Source organism: Sorex fumeus, unplaced genomic scaffold, assembly GCF_029834395.1.
Source record: "Sorex fumeus unplaced genomic scaffold, SorFum_2.1 ptg000146l, whole genome shotgun sequence".
Lineage (NCBI taxonomy): Eukaryota > Metazoa > Chordata > Mammalia > Eulipotyphla > Soricidae > Sorex > Sorex fumeus.
Genome location: NW_026606203.1, coordinates 555,391 through 573,944, shown reverse-complemented (window position 1 = coordinate 573,944; position 18,554 = coordinate 555,391). Strand labels below are relative to the sequence as shown.

General features: G+C 41.3%; 1 pseudogene; it reads left to right on the top strand.

Moving 5' to 3' along the window:
* Nucleotides 1-17,659: 17,659 nt before the first annotated feature.
* LOC130016116 (uncharacterized) lies at nucleotides 17,660-17,756 on the top strand (annotated as a pseudogene).
* The last annotated feature ends 798 nt before the right edge of the window (nucleotides 17,757-18,554 follow it).

Genomic DNA, 18,554 nt, shown 5'->3' with positions numbered 1-18,554 from the left:
CAAATGAACAGAATATTGAGAAAAAAATGAATACTCCAAATTCTGTTTGAATAAGGCACAGAATAGGTAAAGGTAAAGGTAAAGGCCCTCCCGTTGATCGTCGATTTGCTCGAGTGGGCCCAGTAACGTCTCCATTGGAGACTTTGTTGTTACTGTGTCTGGCATATCCAATACTCTCGGTAGCTTGCCGGGCTCTCCGAGAGGGGCGGAGGAATCGAACTCGGGTCGGCCATGTTGGCCGCTTGTAAGGCGAACGCCCTACCCGCTGTGCTATCGCTCCAGCCCAAGGCACAGAATACATGTTGTAATTGACCATATAAAAGAGAGTAAATTAAAGTAAATTCCTTGGTAATTTCTGGTAGTCTTGGAACTATGTTGCCCATGGGGTAGTCAGCTAGCTAAGTTTTCCTTAACTTGGATTTCCCTTGTTCACATCCCTGATATCACTCTTTTCCTCCTCAGATCCCATTCCCAGTAAATCATGTTCCCACCAGATCTTGTTGTTTCATGCTTTGTTTTCAGAGGAACCCAAATGTCAAGCCCTTCCTTTTGCACTTATTGTCTCTTTTCCCATCATTTCAGACTTTTCTCCCAAAATTTTTTCCTAAGTGAATACAACGGTGAATGTCGGGCAATATTTGTGCTGCTTGACTGATGTTTGGTGTTATTAAAACAATGTCATCAGCAAAGCGGAGGTGGTGTAGTTGCTGACCATCTATCTTCATTCCCATTCCTTCCCATTCAGTCCTCGCATGATGTTCTCGAGGGTGGCACTGAAGATTTTCGGTGAAATCTTATCACCCTGCCGCACCCCTCTCTTGACATCAAAGATCACTTCTTTGTAGAATGGTGAGATCCTGGTAGTGAATCCGCAATACAGCTCACGGACGATCCTGATGTATTGGGCTTGAATGCACTGATTGGCTAGGGCTTCAATGACCGCTTCCGTCTCAACAGTATCAAAGGCCTTCTTTAAATCAATGAACTTTAAACAGAAGGCATCTTGAACTCCCGAGAAACCTCAATGAGTTTGGTTATTGTGTGGATATGGTCGATGGTGCTGAATCCTTTGCAGAACCCTGCTTGCTCGCATGGTTGTCCTTCATCTAGTGTTCTGCCAATCCTATTTAGGATGACTCCAGTGAACAACTTGTAGATGACAAACAATAGGCAGATCGGGCGATAGTTGCCAATGTCATGGATGTCTTCCTTTTTGAACAGTAGTACGGTCCTGCTGGTTTTCCATTGGGACGGAAACTTGCAATCAGACAGGTAGCCAGTGAAGAGCCGAGCCAGTGTATTGATGAGTACTGACTGCAGGTTCTTCAGGTGTTCAGGTCTGACCTTGTCTGGGGCAGGTGCTGTTTGTTTATTTACCGACGAAATGGCGTGTCGGATTTCGGAAGGGAGAACATTGGGAAGGACATATCCATCCTGTGGAATTTGGTATGTCAGCAAGTGGACATTGCTATCGAAGAGATTTGAGAAGAAGTCATGGATAATCTTCTCCATTGCCATTCTGGAGGATGTGATGAATCCATCAGGACATCGGAGGGCAATCATCTTCGTCTTATAGTTGACAAAGGCAGGCGGGCGTTATGAATACTTTTCCCAGCTTCTGCCGCATCTAATAGTACTTCTGCTCTTCTCTCTTTGAGGTCTTCCTTGTTCGCATCTCTGCACTGCTTTGCGAGCTTGGATGTTAGCTTGTGGTTGCCTGAGGCATGCGCCAAACTAAGCTGGCAAATTAGCTCAAGAGTTTTCGAAGATAGGCGATTTTTTGTGGCTATCTCTCTCTTGGCATTCCTCGCACATTCATGGAGGTGCTGAACCAGTCGATCGTATTCCTTGTCAATGTTGTCAACAGTGGCATCTTCCCATGTTGCCGCAATAGTACCAAAGAGTTCCCAGTTGGTGGTCATTCTGGGAGTTCTCTTTTTGAACTTTGTAGCCCTTTCTCCCTGCTCTGTGAAGTAGAATTTTGCACAAAGGAGACGGTGGTTCGATCCCGTTAGAAATTTTGGGACAACAGTGACATCTGTCAGGCAAAACCATCGATTGAATAGCCTCTTTAACAAATTGTGCTGGCATCACTGGACGACTACATGCAAAAAAATGGGCTCCGAACTCTGCCAAACACCGTGTACAAAAGTAAGATCAAAATGGATTAAAGACCTCAACATCAGACCAGAAACCATAAGGTACATTGAAGATAAAGTTGGCAAAACCCTCCATGACATTGAAGCTAATCGTATCTTCAAAGATCCCACGCCACTGGCAGAGCAAGTGAAAACAGAGATAGATGAATGGGACTATCTTAAACTAAGAAGCTTCTGCACCTCCAAAGAAACAGTGACCAAAATACAAAGACAGTCTACAGAATGGGAAAGGATATACAGCAAATACACATCTGACAAGGGGTTGATATCCAGGATATACAAAATACTGGTTAAACTCCACAAGAAGAAAACATCCAACCCCATCAAAAAATGGGGCAATGAAATGAACAGAAACTTTCTCAAAGAAGAAATCCGAATGGCAAAAAAGCACAGGAGAAAATGCTCTACATCATTAATCATCAGGGAGATGCAGATCAAAACCACAATGAGATACCATCTCACACCTCAGAGACTGGCCCACATTCAAAACAACAAAAGCAACCGATGCTGGCGTGGTTGTGGCAAGAAAGGGACACTCCTTCACTGTTGGTGGGAATGTCCACTGGTTCAGCCCTTCTGGAAAACAGTATGGACGATTCTCATAAAATTAGAAATTGAGCTCCCTTTTGACCCAGCAATACCACTCCTGGGAATATATCCCAGAGAGGCAAAAATGTATAGTCGAAGTGACATCTGCACTTGTTTGTTCATTGCAGCACTCTTTACAATAGCCAGAAACTGGAAGAAACCTGAATGCCCAAGAACAGATGACTGGTTAAAGAAAATATGGTCCATCTACACAATGGAGTACTATGTAGCTCTTAGAAAAGATGAAGTCATGAAATTTACATATAAGTGGTACAATATGGAAAGTATCATGCTAAGCGAAATGAGTCAGAAAGAGAGGGATAGACATAGATTGCATTCATCTGGGGGATATAAAGTAACAAAGTATGAGATTAATACCCAAGAATAGCTGAGATCAGCACCAAGAGGATTACTCCATAACTTAGAGGCCAGCCGGGTATCCTAGAGGAAAGGGCAGCTCAGATAGAGAAGGGAGCACCAAATAAAGGATGTTTGGAGGATCCTCCCAGGAGGGGAGATGGATGTCGAAAGTAGACTATGGACTGAACATGTTTGCCACTCAATGCCTCTCTTGCAGACCACAACACCCAAAAGGAGAGAGAGAACACAGGGGATTGCCCTGCCACAGAGACAGGGGGGATGGGGGGATGGGGGTGGGAGGGATTTTATCCATGGTGGTGGAAAATGGACACTGGTGGAGGGATGGGTATCTGATCATTGTATAATTGAAACCAAAGCACAAAAAATTGTAAATCTACAACTTTAAAAAAAATAATATAAAATAAAGGGGAAAAAAAAGAATACAAAATTCCTTCAAGAGAGTTGAAGCTTGTTAGTTTTAAGAGATTTCTGGGATCAATTACCTCCAGCCATACATTAAAGGTAGCAAAACACTTTTCATGTTTTTCTGTTCCCAGCCAGTCAACTACCCTTTCCTGAGAAAATCTATTAACTGGTTAGTCTCATGTCAGTCAGAAACTGCTTTCATTTCCCCCCATTTTCAACAAAGTTATTACTGGTACCAAGCAGAGTTAGTTAAATATATGTTCCTGTTAACATATATTTGCACTTGGGATCCATGTGAACACCTTCCACCTGGCTTTTAATGAAGGTGGTCATCCAGTTTGCTATTCCGGTGGCATTCTCTTTCTAACTATTCCTCTCCACAGGTAATTGATGTGAAAATAACATATTTAGTAAACGGTATGATTGAAAGCTCCAGAAGGAATGCCAGCCCTTTAAGCTTTCTGGGTCTTATATGTAAACTGTACATTGGAACCTATCTTATTTTCGTATGTTTGTCTTGAATCTCATTTTCAAAAAATATTTTAATGTATTTGAAAAACATCCACCAACTATCCCATGATGATCACCAGATTTCCACTTCCCTACCCTTCCCGGTTTCCTTTCCAACCATCCATCACCCCATTAACTCTCCTAGGACCATCTCTTTCCACCACAAACTTCCAGACTCAAGGTCAATTCGTACTAACTGCTTTGGGAGTGGTGACCTAGAACGCATGTCTTAGTATGGTACCTACTGCAATGCAGCCACAATGCCATTTATAAAGTTGGTTCTTGTGTGAACTGCAGTAAAAAGCGATGTTTAGAGAAAGCTACAGGCAACAGGGACCATGGAAGACCAAAGACCAGCCCCTCAAGCTAATATAATTTGAGCTCCCGCCACCAGAAATTTCCTGAAAGCTGGCTTGGCTAACTTGGGGAGTTTACAAATCCAAAGACTTACATAGGCAATGTACCACATTGTTGAAACTCACCACGATAAAGTGTCACCACGATAGCAACTCTGAATATTGTTGGGAATAATTGAAATTGTGCAGCTAGGGGTGCTGAAAAGAGGGCTCGAGGACATGGTGTCTTATCTTAGCATCTACCAGGAGCTGATCTTCAGGCTTCATGCGTCAACTGTTCTCTGGGCTTTTTCCTTGTTAAGAGTCATCCTTGAATGACTCTGAGGGCTTTGATCACTCATCTGGTAGGTTTATTCCACAGTGTATGTGTTCGCATTCCCCAACCATCATTTATGGATAGACCACAGAAAACCTTTTAGTGATGTGTCTCAAATTTGCTTCCTTTCCAAAGGAGGCCATGAGGTGTAAACACAGCCTCCATGGAAGAATCTTTACTTTTCTTCTCATCATCTTAGACTCATCTGCCTTCCTCAGCCTATTGCAAATTTATTATTTTAACTGAAAACCGCAAACCGTGCCATTTCTCCCATTTTTTTCGAGGACACCAGTGATGGGCATACTTGACTGTGCTCTAGTCTTACTCTTGGCTCTGTGTTCAAGTTTCACATCTCGTGGGTCTCTGGGGACCATAAAAGATTGCAAGAATTGAACTGTGTCCTTCTGCTTTGCAGAACAAATGCACTGTCAGCTTACTCTTCCTCTGACCCTACCCCACTCTTCATCAGGCCCATGCAATTTCTCCTCTTAAGGGCTTTATAACCCTGGACCATGTTTGTATTTCTTAGAGTCTTGTCTATTCCCCCTTTTTCCTCTCTCTAACTTCCCATTCTTTCCCATCTCCTCCTTCAACACCCAGCCACTCCCAAAATCAACCACAGTTGACAGCAACTCAAAATTCAGAACATTTATTAACAATCAATTAACTATGATGCATCTCTGGAGTGATAGCACAGCGGTAGGGCATTTGCCTTGCACACAGCCAACATGGCCGACCCGAGTTCGATGCATCTCTTTAATTTGAAAAAAAAAATAATAAAATAAATAAAAGGTGTATGGCATGTCAGTGTTTTCCTAGGAAAACCATCTGGTACCTCAAATGGAACCTACCATTCCAGCTACTCCCATTACGTAGCCATAATAGAGAGAGATGTCCATCTCTTTTCCCTCTCAATAAAGTACTACACTTTCCCCCAAAGAGGTGAGTTTGGCAGTGTTCTCACGCTCATGCTGAGCCTTCCTTTTCATAGCCTCACGCTCTGGTCTATGCTCTTTGGTGATGGGCTTTGACATGTCTGGCTCGGGAACATTGGGCTTTCTCCATGGAATCGGTTGGAAACGGAAGTCTTGGAGGAGAAACTGACTCTGACGTTTGGGTGGCTACTGCCGCTTGTTCACAGAGACAGAAAGAGGCTCCCGCTGTAGAGAAGTGCCAGCTGCTGCCTTGTAGGGAGCAGGTCTAGAAGCTGCAGGCTGATGAATAGGCCGGCTACTAGGGTTCTGCAAACCTGGTCGAGATAGGTTGGTTGAAATGGACTTAGCAGGATTGGAAGGACCAGGCAAAAATGCAGTGGTTGACGGGGAAAAATTGGCAGCATTTGGCTGAGCTGCATTGGTACAGCCAGGCTTGGCAGGGTAAGCTGCAGCAGGAAGATGTGTGGCTTCAGATTTTCGTCTCCGAGGAACAGGTCCAGCTTGTGGATTCTCCATGGTAAGAAACGGCAAAGGTACCAATTTGACCTTCCCAGGAGGTGGCAGCTCAGACTGGGATGGGGATGAGCGTTTTTCAGCACTGCTACTTGGTTTCTGTGCTTTGACCTGAGTTTTCTCAAGGCCTTTTCCATCCCGTGTAGAACCTAGCCATGGCTTGACAGCTGAGGATGGCTTGACATCTTTGGGCTACTCAGGACCTGGGAGGAAGAGATTCCAAGTTTTGGATCACTCTTCCCCAGAGCATGAAACAATTGGACAGAATCCAGCATGTGTATGCCTAGGTAGCAGCGGGGTTTTTTAACTGCCTCTTGGCAAAGCTCAGGTTGAGTTTCCTTGCATTTCATCTTGCCAATGGTGAACTTTTCTTCTGCCTTGAACTTGTTCCCTAGCTGCTTACACTCATTAGCTTTCTTAGAGTTTTCTCTGGTGTTTTTTATCTTCTCCTGCCCATGGCTCTTTGTCTTGCTGATCCTGCTGGAGGCAGATTTGTGAGATTTGCTGTTAGTTTTGGCTGTGGTCACAGGACACCTCTCACTGACTGCAGCATTACAAACAATCCCTGCTCCCCTTAGCAAGCATTCTCAGACTTTTGGCTGGATTTTGGCCTTGGTTTATCCCTCAAGAGGTTCAGAAGCCTCCTTTTTGTTCTTCCATTTTGCATGGGAGGTCCGTTTAGTGCCACTTGAATTTTCTCGCACCTGCTTCAGAGTGATGGTGTCAGTGGTGTTCATTACCTGCGGATCTTTGCATGATCTAGGTCTACTGGGATCTGGTAGGTCTCCAGAGGTTTTGAAAGTCCAGTTTTCATCTGATCAAAATTCTTAACTTTTTGTTCCTGAGTTGGAGTTGGCGTCAGCGCCAGTTTACTTTGGGCTGGAGATATTATGGGAACTTCCCCAAGATCAGGTGAGTACCTGTTACTTATGGTTCACATACAACTTAATCTTGTTGATGCATTGAAGGTTACCCTGATTTTTGATCCACTTCAAAAATCACTACTTGAGTTTTTCCCAAGAAATATTTTTGGAAGGAAAATTTTATTTAAATTCTGTGTCTTAAGTTGTTTATCAACAATGTAGTTATTCATAACTCTAAGAATAATAATGCATACACGAATATAATTTTTCTATTTCATGTGATTTACATAGGAGGAAGTGTAAAGAAAACATCATGAAAAATATGTATCACAGAACTGAAAAAGAATTATGTAGATATTAATGAAATCTGGTCTCTGTAGCAAGCAGCATAGTACAGTATGTTATGGAGAACAGACCCAAGAGTAAGCCTTGAATAACAGTGGATGGCATCCCAAACAAAACCAAATAAAAAAGGACAATAAGGTTATTACTAAATTGTTCCACATATACAATATGAAGACTCTATTTTATTTTAGTAAAAACTGCTAGCCAAACAATGGAATAGAAGGTGATTTTTGAGTGACACTTTACCAGTCCATTAAAGAGAAAGGATTTATCAGTAACTACATAACAAAAAGAAAATAGGAATAAACGTGATTGTATTTCATAGACAAGAATTTTTTTTTCTTTTTTATTAGTGAAACGACATGAGGTACAGTTGTAGATTTACAAATTTTTGTGCTTGGATGTCGGTCATACCACGATCAAATACCCATCCCTCCACCAGTGCCAATTTTCCACCACCAGGATAATATCCCTCCCCCCCATCCTCCCATGCCCCCATCCTCCCATCCCCCCATTCCCCCCTGCCACTGTGGCAGGGCATTCCCCCCTGTTCTCTCTCTCCTCCTGGGCGCTGTGATCAGCCAAAGAGGCATTGAGTGGCGAACATGTTCAGTCCAGTCTACTTTCAACCTGCATCTCCGCTCCTGGGAGGATCCTCCAAACACCCTCCACTTGGTGTTCCCCTTTCTATCTGAATTGTCCTTTCCCCTAGAATACCCAGCTGGCCTCTAAGTTATGGAGTAATTCTCCTGGTGTTGCTCTCAGCTATTCTCGGGTATTAATCTCATATTTTATTATTTTATATCCCCCAGATAAATGCTATCTTTCTATGTCTATCCCTCTCTTTCTGACTCATTTCGCTTAGCATGATACTTTCCATATTGTACCACTTGTATGTAAAGTTCATGACTTCATCTTTTCTAAGAGCCACATAGTACTCCATTGTGTAGATGTACCAAAGTTTCTTTAACCAGTCATCTGTTCTTGGGCACTCTGGTCTCTTCCAGTTTCTGGCTACTGTAAAGAGTGCTGCAATGAACAAACAAGTGCAGATGTCACTTCGGCTACACGTTTTTGCCTCTCTGGGATATATTCCCAGGAGTGGTATCGCTGGGTCAAATGGGAGCTCAATTTCTAATTTTTTGAGGAACGTCCATACTGTTTTCCAGAAGGGCTGAACCAGTGGACATTCCCACCAACAGTGAAGGAGTATCCCTTTCTCGCCACATCCGCGCCAGCAACGGTTGCTTTTGTTCTTTTGAATGTGGGCCAGTCTCTGAGGTGTGAGATGGTATCTCATTGTGGTTTTGATCTGCATCTCCCTGATGATTAATGATGTAGAGCATTTTCTCATGTGCTTTTTTGCCATTCGGATTTCTTCTTTGAGAAAGTTTCTGTTCATTTCATTGCCCCATTTTTTGATGGGGTTGGATGTTTTCTTCTTGTGGAGTTCAACCAGTATTTTGTATATCCTTGATATCAATTCCTTGTCAGATGTGTATTCGGCGAATATTCTTTCCCATTCTGTAGGCTGTCTTTGTATTTTGGTCACTGTTTCTTTGGAGGTGCAGAAGCTTCTTAGTTTAAGATAGTCCCATTTATCTATCTCTGTTTTCACTTGCTCAGCCAGTGGCGTGTCATCTTTGAACATACCATTAGCCTCAATGTCATGGAGGGTTTTGCCAACTTTGTCTTCAATGTATCTTATGGTTTCTGGTCTGATGTTGAGGTCTTTAATCCATTGTGATCTTACCTTTGTACATGGTGTTAGGCAGAGTTCTGAGCCCATTTTTTTGCATGTAGCCGTCCAGTGATGCCAGCACAATTTGTTAAGGTGGCTTTCCTTACTCCACTTCACATTTCTTGCACCTTTATCAAAGATTAGATGATCATATGATTGGGGGGTGATGTCAGTGTATTCAACTCTGTTCCATTGGTCTGCAGTTCTGCCTTTGTTCCAGTACCATGCTGTTTTGATTATTACCGCTTTGTAGTTATGTTTGAAGTTCGGGAGGTTGATTCCTCCCATTTTCTTTTTCCCCAGAATTGCTTTAGCTAGTCGTGGGGGTTTATTGTTCCATATAAATTTCAGGAGTGTTTTCTCCATTTCTTTGAAGAACGTCATGGGTATCCTTATAGGGATTGCATTGAATTTGTACAGTGCTTTCGGTAGTATTGCCATTTTGACAATGTTCAGTCTTCCGACCCATGAGCAGGGGATGTCTTTCCATTTCCTCAGGTCCTCTTTTATTTCCTGAAGTAGCGTTTTGTAGTTTTCTTTGTCCAGGTCCTTTACTTCCATTGTTAGGCTGTTTCCTAGGTACTTGATTTTCTGGGGCACAATTGTGAACGGGATTGATTTTTTCATGTAGCTTTCCTCTCTCTCACTGTTTGCATATAGGAAAGCCATGGACTTTTGGGTATTGATTTTATAACCTGCAACTTTACTATACAAGTCTATTGTTTCTAGGAGTTTTTGGGGGGAGGATATTGGGTTCTCTAGGTATAGTATCATATCATCTGCGAATAGTGAGAGCTTTATTTCTTCCTTTCCTACCTGAATGCCCTTAATGTCTTTTTCTTGCCTAATTGCTATTGCAAGTACTTCCAGTACTATATTGAACAGCAGTGGAGAGAGTGGGCATCCTTGTCTCGTCCCTGATCTTAGAGGGAAGGCTCTCAGTTTTTCCCCATTGAGGATGATGCTTACTGTAGGCTTGTGGTAGATGGCTTTAACTATGTTGAGGAAAGTCCCCTCTATGACCATTTTGGCTAGGGTTTTCATCATAAAGGGGTGCTGGATCTTGTCAAATGCTTTCTCTGCATCTATTGATATGATCATATGCTTTTTATCTTTTCTTTTGTTGATATGATGGATTATGTTGATTGATTTCCGAATGTTGAACCATCCTTGCATCCCTGGGATGAATCCTACTTGGTCATGGTGTATGATCTTTTTGATGAGTAGTTGGATTCTATTTGCTAGTAGTTTGTTGAGGATCTTTGCATCTGTGTTCATCAGGGATATCGGCCTGTAGTTCTCTTTCTTTGTGTTATCTCTGTCTGCTTTTGGTATCAGTGTGATATTTGCTTCATAGAAACTGTTCGGGAGTGTGTTTGATATTTCAATTTCATGGAAAATCTTAAAGAGGATTGGGAGTAAGTCTTCTTTAAAGATTTGGAAGAATTCAGTGGTGAATCCATCCGGGCCAGGGCTTTTGTGCTTGGGGAGACTTTTTATTACCATTTCAATTTCCTTGATGGTGATAGGTCTGTTCAGGTATTCCAGGTCTTCTTGGTTCAGCCTTGGGAGTCTGTAGGAGTCTAGGAATTTATCCATTTCCTCGAGGTTTTGATGTTCTGTGGCATAAAGCTTTTCAAAGTACTCCCTGAGGATCCTTTGAATTTCTGTAGTTTCTGTTGTAATGACCCCCTTTTCATTTCTGATTCGGTTTATTAGGGTTTTCTCTCTCCCTTTCTTTGTGAGTTTTGCTAGGGGCTTATCGATTTTGTTAATTTTCTCAAAGAACCAGCTCTTGGTTTCATTGATCTTTCGGATTGTTTTCTGGGTTTCCATCTCGTTAATCTCTGCTCTGAGTTTTATTATTTCCTTCCTCCTGTTCGGGTTGTGCTCCTTTTGTTGGTCCTTCTCCAAGTTCTTAAGCTGTGAGGTTAGTTTATTTATGTGGGCTCGCTCCTCCTTCCTGAGTAATGCTTGTAGAGCTATGAACTTTCCTCTTAAGACTGCTTTTGCTGTGTCCCATAGGTTTTGGTAACTCGTGTCCTCATTTTCATTCGTTTCTAGGACTCTTTTGATTTCCTCTTTAATTTCCTGTCTAAGCCACTCGTTGTTTAATAGCGCACTGTTTAATTTCCATGTGTTTAATTTACTTTTCTGTTTTTGTGTGTGATTTACTTCTAATTTCAGCGCATTATGGTCTGAGAAGATTGTTGATATAATCTCTATCTTCTTAGTTTTATGGAGGCATGTTTTGTGGCTCAGCATGTGGTCTATCTTGGAGAACGTTCTATGTACGCTTGAGAAGAATGTGTATTGAGCTTTTTGTGGATGAAGTGTCCTGTATATATCTACTAAGCCCCTTTCTTCCATTGTTTCCCTCAGATGAAGTATGTCCTTGCTAAGCTTGAGTCTGGTTGATCTATCAAGAGGTGACAAAGCGGTGTTGAGGTCTCCCACTAGTATTGTGTTGCTATCGATGTCTTTTTCCAAATCTATGAGTAATTGTTTTAAGTACTTTGCTGGTCTCTCATTAGGTGCATATACATTTATTATTGTAAATTCTTCCTGTTGTACAGATCCTTTGGTCAATAGGAAATGGCCTTCACTGTCTCTTATGACCTTCTTCACTCTGAAATCGATGTGGTCTGATATTAGGATATCTACCCCAGCTTTTTTCTGGGAGCTGTTTGCCTGTAGGATTGTTTTCCAGCCTTTGACTCTGAGTCTGTGTTTGCTTTGACTATTGAGATGTGTTTCTTGCAGGCAGCAGAATGTTGGGCTCAATTTTCTAATCCATCCTGCCACTCTATGTCTTTTAATTGGTGCGTTTAGCCCATTGACATTGAGAGAGATTATTGTTATGGGATTTTGTCCCATTGTTCTGTTGAAATTTGGTGTATTTGAGAGGTCTGTCTTGCCTTAAAGTAGCCCATTTAGTTGTACTTGTAACCATGGATTTGAGTCTATGAAGTTCCTGAGCTGTTGTTTGTCCGTGAAACTGTGTGTTGTTCCTTCTATTATGAATGAGAGTCTCGCTGGGTAAAGTATTTTTGGGGAGGCATTTATTTCATTGAGTTTTTTCACTATATCCCACCACTGTTTTCGGGCCCTGAGGGTTTCATCAGAAAAATCAACAGTGAGTTTTAAGGATGCTCCTTTGTAAGAGATTTCTTTCTTCGATCTTGCTGCTTTCAGAATTTTGTCTCTGTCTAAAGTTTTGGTCATTTTGATCAGGATGTGTCTTGGGGTATTCTTATTCGGATTTCTTCTAGCCGGTACCCTTCGGGCCTCCTGGATGTGGTCAGAAGTTTTCTTCTGCTCTGGAAACGCTGTAGCAATGATTTCTTTGACAGTTTCTTCTTCATCAAGGTTTTCTTCCCGTCCCTCTGGGACTCCAATAATTCTTATGTTACCCCTCTTGGCTTCATCACGATCTTCTCTTGCCATCTGTTCTCGAACTGTGAGTCTCTTTTCCATTTTCTGCTCTTTTCTGACAAGACTCTGAACTTGATCTTCGAGCTCACTGATTCTGTTCTCAGCCGCTGTTACTCTGCTGCTGAGGCCTTCCACTGAGGTTTTCAATTCGGTTACCAGGTTTTTCAGGTCCGACATTTCCGATTGCATTTTCCTCATTTCTGCCTTCAAATCCTCTTGTCTTTTATTGGCATTGGTTTCCATTGTTTCTTTTAGTTCCCTAAGCATCCTGAGTAGCTCCATTCTGAATTCCTTGTCAGAGAGGTTGTCTATCGCTATAGTACTGTTGGTGTCGTCTGGGCTAGCCTCGTGAATAAGAAAGTTTGGTGGGCTTTTGCGTTGCTTTACCATTGTGACCAGTGTGGTTTGGTCCGTCACACTCGCTGCTACTGTTCTAGTTGAGTGAGGAGAGGCTGCCAGGAGCCGTCCAGCTTTGTTGCTGCTAGATGCGCCTCTTTACCTTTCTGAGTCTGACCTTCTTCTCAATCAGGCGTTATTCTTTGTTTTATAACTGACATTGAGTGAAACTTTTGGAGGCATTACTATTTACTACTGAACTTGTATAGCTGTTTTCGAACTGAACTTTTGTTGGAAATGGAGTAGGCGAGTGGGATTTTGTTGAATTGTAGTAGAAGAGGTGAGAAATTTTGTTTGTTATTAGGTAACAAGTTGATGAAAAGGATGAAAGGATGCAGGTCCAAGTTGATTGAAGTGAGTGATATACCTGGATGGGAGGGGCCGGTGTGCTGCCGGACGCGCTGCTCCAGATCTGGACGCGCGCTGGGGCTTGGGGTCGCTGGGGATCCTCGCTCTCCTCCCTCCCTTCTCCGGCTGGGCTCGCTCCGCGGGCCGCGCGTCTGGGTTCAGGGGCGGGGCTCCGCTCCGGTCCTCCAACCCACCTGGATGGGAGGGGCCGGTGTGCTGCCGGGTGCGCTGCTCCGGATCTGGACGCGCGCTGGGGTTTGGGGTCGCTGGGGATCCTCGCTCTCCTCCCTCCCTTCTCCCAGACAAGAAATGTTTTAAATGAGTAAAATACAGAAAGAAACTTCGAAATTACAAAAAATTATACTCATCAGTACCTTTGAATATTAACCAGCAAACAACATGTGTTAAACATAGCAGAGGATTTAACTTGATCACAGAAGAAACAGAAAAGACCATTTAAAAAGTGATGACAAAATATTGCAAATTTACTTCCAATGCCTAGATTAGAATTATCTTTATCAAACAGGAAAACTTTCTTCTCAATGTTTAATAAATGCGGACCAAAATCCCATAAAATATCTTTATGTAGGAAAACTCAGAATTCAGAAATATGACAAAAATGTGTAATTTGTCATGTGAGACTTGACTTTTCTCTTTCCTCTTAGGATCTAAAAACAAAAGTTGACTATTATCAAACTACTCTCATGTTAGGAAGAAAAAATCACATGAAATAATATTTGTAAAGATGACAAGCAGCTTTAACCTGGAATCTACTGACCACACAGATGAATCAAATCTCCTGATTCAAGTTAGAATATACCATTTTTTTTATTTTAACAGGCAACGCATACATGAACTTAAAAACCAGAACATAATAAAAAACATTGAAGATTCTGTGTCTTCCACCGCCCTAGATAAGCACTATTAGCTATTTATGGGGAGCATCATTTATTAAGCGTGTTTATACTCCAAATTGTCAAGTACCAAGTACTGTGTTCTAAGAAATAATAAGGAAAATATCCAGCAAGGATGGCTTTCTGATAAAGAGCTTTTCCTACTGGTAACCTATTGAAGGCATAGTATATTTTCTAGTCCTGACATTTTTTGAAGTAAAATTCTTTGACTTGCTCTCAGTGGATTATTCTCAGCATATTTCATATATATTCTTTCTTTTTTGATGTTAAGTCTTTGGTTCTCTTCAAATTTATGTCCAAAGGTTTTCCCCTTCCTTGATAATCGAAGTCCCTATTCTTCTTTCTTTCTTTCTTTCTTTCTTTCTTTCTTTCTTTCTTTCTATCCTTCTTTCTTTCTTTCTTTCCTATTTTTTCTCCCTCATATTGTCTTGGTGTCGATTGGTCAATGTTTTATGAAAGTGATCCCAAACTTGCTTACCTTAGAGGGCTTGCCTCCCTAACGCTCAGCACTCCACACCTTCCCCATGCCCCATATTTTCTTATTACCTGGTTTAAATAGAAAACTCAAAGATCAATGATTATTACTTTGTAATATCACTATATTCAAAATACTGATGTATAAATACAAGTGGAGAGACCATTACAGAGAACACATGCTAGTATATATTAACAGTTTTTCACAGCATCTATATTTTCTGTTTCTGTAAAAATACTTTCTCTGATTTACTTGTTTTCAGTGAATATCATGTAAAATTCACTATTAAAAGGAAAAAGAAACACAGAGAATCGACCCATATATATATATGCGTGTGTGTGTATGTGTGTTTGTGTATATGAGCTCCTAAGTATGTCTAAAATAGAATGTAATCAATGAGGAAAAACACTTTGTATGTGAGAGAAAGTAAGCCAATGTCTAAAATCACACAGCAAATGTCAAAGTCAAGCTAAAATGAGGCTTATAAAATTCTACTTGAATACTTTCTTTCATTACTACGTGCTGTTTTTACTTGACTGCTAAGTTTAGGGATGATAAATCTAAGGAAAAGCTTTGAAAAGTATTATTCCTTACCTGACATGGTCAGAGAAGAGGAAATACCGATGAAAGGTAGACGAGAAGAGGAGACGGTACGAGAGTACGTCTGAACACTGAAGCGGCTTAAGACCGCAAGTGTTCAGTACAGACGACTGCTCACTGGTGATTGGTCATTGGTCACTCGTCACTTACCGTGATGATTCAAATTTGTTTACAAACAACTACATGGGACCCCCAAGATTCTACCAGTTGGTGGTTGGTTTGGTGGGAGAATGATGTCATAAAGTAGGCAGTTGAAAGGTAGAGGCTACCAATCAGGAGGTCACAATCCCAAGAAGAAGACCGGATTGGATAGAGACCGGGGTAGAATGAAGCAGGCTAGGGAGATGGAATCCTACAAGACGGTTATAACAGTTTCACCTTCGTCAGACTCTTGTGTTAGAAAAATACTCCCATGATACTCAAGAGCTTAGCTATTTCATTAACACATCAAGAAAATTATGAAATAATCGTTTATATTGCACTGTTAAAAAAACAACATTTGGTATTACTAGTATATTTTAGATAACGTTTACAGCACAGCGGGTTGGGCATTTGCCTTGCAGGAGGCCAATCCTGATTCCGATTCCTCTGCCCGGCAAGCTACCCAGAATATCTCGTCCACATAGCAAGAGCCTGGCAAGCTACCCATGACGTATTCGATAGGCTAAAGCCAGTGACAACAAGTGTCACAATTTGTTGTAAGATGTTACTGGTTCCCGCTCGAGCAAATGGATGAACCGCGGGAGGACAGTGCTACAGTGCTATGATTGAAAAAATTGGTGGTTTCTTTCAATATGAGAACACTTACTAGGATAATTTGTAGATGAATCGAGATGTGTTAAAATGTAAATAAAATGAGAAGAAATAGTAAATGCACAGGTATCTTATTTGTACAAAACAAACAGTTGTTCTCAGTTTAAAACTGTAGAAGATAAAGAAAAACATATACTCATTTGTGTCAAAATTTTTCAACCTGAAAGAAAAGGATCAAAACCAATTTAAGTAATCAAAAAACAAGCAAAACCAACAAATACTGGCAATTAATATGATAGGCCAAGGATGAATGTTTTTAATAAATTAGTGCTGTTAAAAAATCAGTATTTAGCTATTAAACTTCAATAGTAAAAATAAGCATAAACCATGATCATATAATCTGTATTGAAAGAAGTGTAAATGACTGGTAAACGCAAGGGCAAGATACTCGCAGATGCCTACCAGGTTCTCTCAGAGTGAGAACTGGACAATAATTGTTGTTGTCTTATCAACAAAATCCAGTCTCTGTATCTTGGCCATTGATGGGATTACATGGCTCCAGGGGCAGTTTGTGGTTGTAACACTTAGCTACTAGGAGATGGGGGATCTGGTTGGAGGGGGCCCAGTCTTGATCTGAGCAGCCTTGGAGATCTCATCCCCCGGTTGCGCACACCTGGGTTCCTCTGTCAGATTCGTTCATGCATGAGGCTCCTTCAAGCTTGGGGAGAGTGGTCTAAAGCGTACCTATGGCTGGTTGCAGAGGTCTTCAGGTGCCAGGGCTCTGCTCGGCGCGGTGAGGGAAACTCAACACACCCCCTCCAAGGGACCCCGGTGAAGAAAGCCAGGTGCGGGGTCAGGAGACTGTCATTTTAGACATATTTGGAATTAAGTTTAGATCAAAAAGTACACATCATTCAAACTACGTATGTGCTTAGTAATAAATTACTGCACACTTGTTCAATCACCTAAGAAACCCCACTCTGCTCAGAGAACTAGATTTTTAATTATAGGTCTGTTTTGCCCGTGTGTCTTGGCTAAGAATCACTATCATTAGGTATGAAACTCACTATACACAAAGAAGAACACAGGCTGCTTTGAGTCATCTATGATGTTAATTTGTGTTGGCCATTAAACTTCACTGAGACCCTTTTTTCTGTCCTTTACAGGAGCCTCATGAGTCTCAACTTCCGTTCAAGTTGAACTTATAATAATGTGGAATGAAATCATCAATATGCTCCTCACCTCTTCCTTCAGGAGAAAAATCCTACTTACATTCAAGGTGGTCAAAGTGCAGACAACACCATCCACCTTTTCCTGGAGATGTACGCGAGACTGCGGTGAGAACAGCAAAAGGCTCTAGTTTAATGGTATTAATGAAGGTTTCAGGGAAGTGCATTAAACAGGACTCATATAACATCTTCTAAAAGAATTATTTTGTAAAACTGATGCCTTGATTATGGTAAAAGATAATATGGTAAAAACCATATTTTTCTTTCTGGGACATTAAAGTTCTAAATCTATCAAGCTGCTTTGAAATACTTTCCTTGATTAGGTACCACTCTCTGCCATAGGGTAAGTAAGGACAACACTCAAAGTAATCAGAAGAGAAAAATTAACTCCTACTAGGTTTGGTTACACATATACTAAAATTGAAATGATACAGAGATTATCATGGTCCTTGCACAGAGACGACATGCAAACTTGTAAAGAGCTCCATATTTTTGTTGCAAGAAGAACTAACACGGCTACTTTAAGCTAAGGCAATCCCCACAAGTACAAAAATTCTACATAAAGATAGCACAAATCCCCATAACAACAATCTCTCTCAATGTCTATGGACTAAATGTGCCAATTCAGAGGCACAGAATAGGAAGATGAATTAGAAAACTGAACCCAACATTCTGATGCCTGCAAGAAACACATCTGAGCAATCAAAGCAACCATGGGCTAAAAGTAAAAGGCTGGAAAACAAGTCTTCAAGAAAAGAACACCTCCACAAAGCTGGAGTAGCCATACTAGTATCAGACCACGTGGACTTCAGGCTAAAGGTTATAAGAGACAGTGAATGTCATTCTTCACGATCATGGGATCTTTACATCAGAAAGAACTCACCCTCCTCAATGTAGATGCTCAAGGACAGACCAGCAAAATACTTAAAAACAACTTCTAATAGACTTAAAAAAAAAACATTGATAGCAAAACAGTACTAGGTGGAGATTTCAACACTACTTTGTCACTTCTCAATAGATCATACAGACTAAATCTCAGCAAGGAAATATTGTATTTAAGGGAAGTAATGAACAACCATTGGCTTAGAGAAGAAATCAAAGAGGAAATAAAAAGTTTCCAGAAACAAATGAGAATGAGGACGCGAGCTAGCAGAACTTGTGGGACACAGCAAAAGCAGTGTTAAGAGGAAAGACTATAGCTCTGCCAGAATTCATCAGGAAGAAAGAAAGGGCCTACATGAATAAATTAGAGCTCAAGATTTTGGAAAATGACCAACAAAAGGAGTGCAAAC